The sequence below is a fragment of the Neophocaena asiaeorientalis genome, unplaced genomic scaffold (genome assembly GCF_003031525.2).
Source record: "Neophocaena asiaeorientalis asiaeorientalis breed wild unplaced genomic scaffold, Neophocaena_asiaeorientalis_V1.1 scaffold825, whole genome shotgun sequence".
Lineage (NCBI taxonomy): Eukaryota > Metazoa > Chordata > Mammalia > Artiodactyla > Phocoenidae > Neophocaena > Neophocaena asiaeorientalis.
In genome coordinates this window covers 97,566-102,830 of record NW_020173937.1, presented here as the reverse complement: position 1 = coordinate 102,830, position 5,265 = coordinate 97,566, and positions in this window count along the sequence as shown.

Sequence of the window (5,265 nt, the reverse complement as noted above, 5' to 3'; positions counted from 1 at the left end):
TCTTAGGTCGTTTTTTCTTTTTCAATAGACTTTTATTTGGGGCTAATTTTGAACTTACAGAAAATCTGCAAAGGTAGTACTGAGAGCTTCCGTGCGCCCTCACCCAGTTTCCCCCATTGTGAACATCTTATGTGACTGTGGGACTTCTATTATAACTGAGAAATCCACGTTGGTCTCTGGTAACCGAACTGCAGACTTCTTTGGATTCCACCAGTTTTCCCATGAATGTCCTCTTTCCGCCCCTGCATCTGGGGGCCGCGCTGCAACTAGCTGTCAGGTTGCCTGGGCTCCTCTTGACTCAGACCTGGACAGTTTTGAGAGGACTTGTCAGATATTTTGTAGAATGTTCCTCAGTTTGAGTTGTTTCAAGTGTTTCTCATGATGGGACTGGGGTTTTGGGTGTGAAGTACCTTTCTCACCACATTGTGTCAGGGTTACATGTTATCAGCATGACTTACACAGGAGGTGTGGACCTGATCACTTGGTGGCAATGGTGTCTGCCAGGTTTCCCCACTGCAAAGTCACTATTTCCCTCTTCCCACACTTGAGAAGCAAATCACTAAGTCCAGCCTACCCTCCGTTTGTTGAGGGGTTTAAGTTAAGCTCCATCCCCTGACAGTTTCATCTGTTCTCTCCCATTTGTTCATTTTATTTATCCCATTTATTTATCAGCATAAACTCATGTATACATATTTTCTATTTTAGGTGATAATTTTATACTAACGTTATTTATTTTGTGGCTTCAGTTGTTTCAGCTTTGGCCATTGGAAGTCTTTCAGCTTGGCTCTTACGTCCTTGTGACATGCCTCCATTTTTTCTTCTCATTTTTCCTTTATTTTGGTAAAATGTATGTATACAACATAAACTGTGGACTTTAGTTAATAATAATGCATCACTCTTGGTAACAACTGTACCGCATCAATGCAAGATAGGGGTATGGGGAGACGGTTAGTATATGGGAACTCTTCTGTCCCGTTTTTCTGTAAGTGAAGAAATAAAGTGTGTGCATGTGTGGATAGGGAGCCATTTTAATCATTTTCAAGTGTATAATTCAGTGGCATTTATTTCCAACTTTTTTTTTTCACTCCAAACAGAAACTTTGTACCCACTAAGCAGAAAGTCCCTCAGCTCTGGTAGCCTCTAATCTAATTTCTGTCTCTGAATTTGCCTATTCTAGATAATTTCGTGTAAGTGGTATCACACAATATTTGTCCTTTTGTGTCTGGTTTATTTTACTTAGAATAATATTTTCAAGGTTTATCCACGTTGTAGCTTTTATCAGAACTTCGTTCCTTTTAATGGCTGAATACTATTCCAAAATGTGTATATTTACCACATTCATTCATCTGTTGACAGACACTTGGGTTGTTTTCACCTTTTGGCTTTTGTGAAAAATGTTGCTATGAACATGGCTGCATGGTTATCTGGGTCCCTGTTTTCAGTCCTTTGGGTATATACCTAGGAGTGGAATTGCTGGGTCATATGATGATACTGTGGTTAACTTTTTGAGGAGCCAGCAAACCTTTCTCACAGTGCCTGTACCATTTTACATTCCCATCACCAGTGCACGAGGGTTCCAATTTCTCTGCATCCTCACCAATGCTTTTTACTGTTTTTCTGTTTTTTGTTTTGTTTTGTTTTTTACTGTAACCATTATAGTAGGTGGAAGTGGTATCTCATTTTGGTTGATTTGCCTTTCCCTAATCACTAGTGATGTTGAGCATCTTATCCTGTGCTTATTGGCCATCTGTATATCTTCTTTGGAGAAATGTCTATTCAAATCGTTTGGTTACTTTAAAATTGAGTTGTTTATCTTATTGTTGTTGAGTTGTTGGATTTCTTTATAGATTTTTGATATTAAACCCTTATCAGATACATGATTTGCACACACTTTCTCCCATTCTTTGGGTTGTCCTTTCACTCCCTTGATAGTGTCCTTCAATATGCAAAAGTTGTAACTTAATGAAATCCAATTTATCTATTTTTCTTTTGTTTTTGACTTTTGTAGACTGTATTTTTGGTGTCATTTAAGAAACTATTGCTAAATCCAAGGTTATGCAGAGTTTCACTTCTGATATTCTGAGATTTTTATTGTTTTAGCTCTTAAATTTAGGTCTTTGATCCATTTTAATTTTTTTAAATGTTGTAAGTTAAGGGTCCAACTTCATTGTTTTGCATGTGGATATTCAGTTTTCCTAGCACTATTTCTTGAAGAAACTGTTCTTTTCCCATTGAATAGTCTTGGCATCCATGTTGAATTGATGATAAATATGAGGGTTTATTTATGGGCTCTGAGTTCTGTTCCATTGGTCCATATGTGTATGCTTATGCTAGTACCACACTGTTTTGTCAACTGTAGCTTTGTAGTAAGTTTTGAAATTGGGATGTGTGAGTCCTCCAACTTTGTTCTTTTTCAGGATTGTTTTGCCTACTGTAGTCCCTTGAATTTCCATATGAATTTTAGATTTTTTTTTCCATTTCTGAAAATAAAGCCACTGGGATTTTGATAGGGATTTAATTGAATATGTATGTCTTCTTAGTATATGTCTAATCCATAAATATACGGTGTCTTTTCATTTATATGTCCTTAATGTGTTTCAGCAATGTTTTACAGTTTTCGTTGTACAAGTCTTTCACCTCCTTGATTAAATTCATTCCTAAGTGTTTTATTCTTTATGATACTATTGTGAATGGGATTGTTTTCTTAGTTTCCTTTTTGGATTGTCTCATTCCTAGTGCATAGAAATACCACTGATTTTTGTTTGTTGACTTTGTATCCTGAACGTGTTCATTAGCTGTAACAATTTGTGTGTGTGTGTTCGTTCTTCAGAATTTTCTGTGCAATAGGATATGTCATCTGCAAGTTGAGATAGTTTTACTTTTTCTTTTCCAATTTAGATTCCTTTTATTTCTTTTCCTTACATAACTGCTTTGGTTAGAATTGCAGTATTTTATTGAAAAGAAGTGGCAAAAGTAGGCATTCCTGATCTTAAAAGAAAAGCTTTTAGTCTTTCATAGATGTCCTTTTTAGTGTTGGAGAGGTTCTCTTCTATTCCTGGTTTATTGAATGTTTCGTTTAATCAGGAATGGGTGCTGATTTTGTCAAATGCTTTTTTTGGATCAGTTGAGATGTTCAGGTTTAATGAGTTCTAGGATTTTGGAACTGTTCAAGGAAAAGACACAACCATAAATGGCAGTCGCACGCTTTATTGGGGGTAGCTTTATTTGAGCCCTGTTTTGACAGGTTGCAAGAGGGGATAGCCCCTTCCAGAGACAGCAGCATGAGGTCACCACCCAGAAGGGTAAGAGGGCAATGGAACTCCTGGGGCAGAGGGAAGTTCCAGAGGGGCTCACATGTCTCCATGATGGAGTAGCAGCATACAGGGGGTCTCTGGGTTACAAAGTGGCACCTTGGGGTCTTTTTTGTCTTATTTACAGCTACCAGACACTGGGTGTAGTTTTGATGAGTATGCAAAATAGGCAGGCTCTGAATGGCTGAAGATATGCTTGTCTGGGCTACATATAAACAGGTGCATGTGAAATTTTTGATTTGGCTCTGGTGGACTTAAGCTAACCATCCTAGCCTGCTGTGAAGAAGTAAACAACATGAGGATCAATATGCGGGGGCCTATTTGACTCATTTGTGTAACATCTTTCAGGTTTCTTTCCCTTCATTCTATTGATTTTCATATACTGTACCACCCTTGCAGTCCTGAGATAAGTCTTCAATTTTTTTGAAATGTTTGAGAATAGATGTTAATTCTTTAAATGTTTGGTAGAATTCTTTAGTGAAGCCCTCTGGTCCTGGGCCTTTCTACGTTGGAGGGTTTTTGATTACTGATTCAGTCTCCTTACTTGTTATAGCTGTTTCTTGAGTCAGTTTTCATACTTTGTATGTTTCTGGGAGTTTGTTTTATCTGGGCTATTCAGTTTGTTGGTGTACAGTTGTTCGTAGTATCCTGTTGTAATCCTTTTTATTTTTGTAAAGTGAGTAATAATTTCCTCTCTTCCATTTTATGATTTAGAAATTTGAGTCTTCTCTTGTTTTTCTTTGTAAATCTGGTAAAGATTTGTCAATTTTTTATGGCTTTTCAAAAAACTAACTTTGAATTTTGTTTACATTCTCTGTTATTTTTCTCAAGTGTATCTTATTTCCACTCTAATGTATTGTTTCCTTATTTCTGCTAGCTGTTACATTCTCTGTTGTTTTTCTCAAGTATATCTTATTTCCACTCTAATGTATTGTTTCCTTATTTCTTCTAGCTGTTGCATTCTCTGTTGTTTTTCTCAAGTATGTCTTATTTCCACTCTAATGTATTGTTTCCTTATTTCTGCTAGCTGTTACATTCTCTGTTGTTTTTCTCAAGTATATCTTATTTCCACTCTAATGTATTGTTTCCTTATTTCTTCTAGCTGTTGCATTCTCTGTTGTTTTTCTCAAGTATGTCTTATTTCCACTCTAATGTATTGTTTCCTTATTTCTGCTAGCTGTGGTTTTAGGTTGCTCTTCTTTTTCTGGTTCCTTAAAGTGTACAGACCATTGAATTGGCACTTTCTTTTTGAATGTAGGCATTTATAGCTATAAATTTCCCTCTGAGCACCATTTTTGCTGATCCCATAACTTTTCCTGTTTTTGTTTCTGTCTTAAGGTACTTTCTAGTTTTCCATGTGATTTCTTTTTTGACCCATTGGTTGTTCAAGAATGTGTTTAATTTCCACGTGTGTGAGTTTTCCAGTTTCCCTTCTGTTATTGATTTCTAGTTTCATTCCATTGTGCTTAGAAGGATATTTTGTGTGATTTTAGTCTAAGTGTATTAAGACTCTTCTTGTGGCCTAATTTATGGTCCCTCTGGAGAATGTACCCTGTTCACTTGAGAAGATTGTATGTTCTGCTTTTGTTGGGTGGCGTGTTCTGTATATGTGTGTTAGGTCTAATTGGTTTATGGTGTTGTTCAAGTCTTCTGTTTCCTTGTTGATCTTCTGCCTCGTTGTTCTTTTATTAAAAGTGGGTTTTAGAAGTCTCTAAATATTACTGTAGAACTGTCTATTTCTCCCTTCAATTCTGTTCATTTTTGCTTCATATATTTAGGACTCCTATCAGATGCATATATATTTATACCTGTTACAGCTTCTGAATTCATATGAAATAAGCAGGTGATCATTAATATGTCTTTTTAAAAATTTTTTTAAAAAGTATAGCTTATGTACAATATTACATACGTTCCAGGTGTACAACATAGTCAAAATTTTTAAAGGTTACATTCC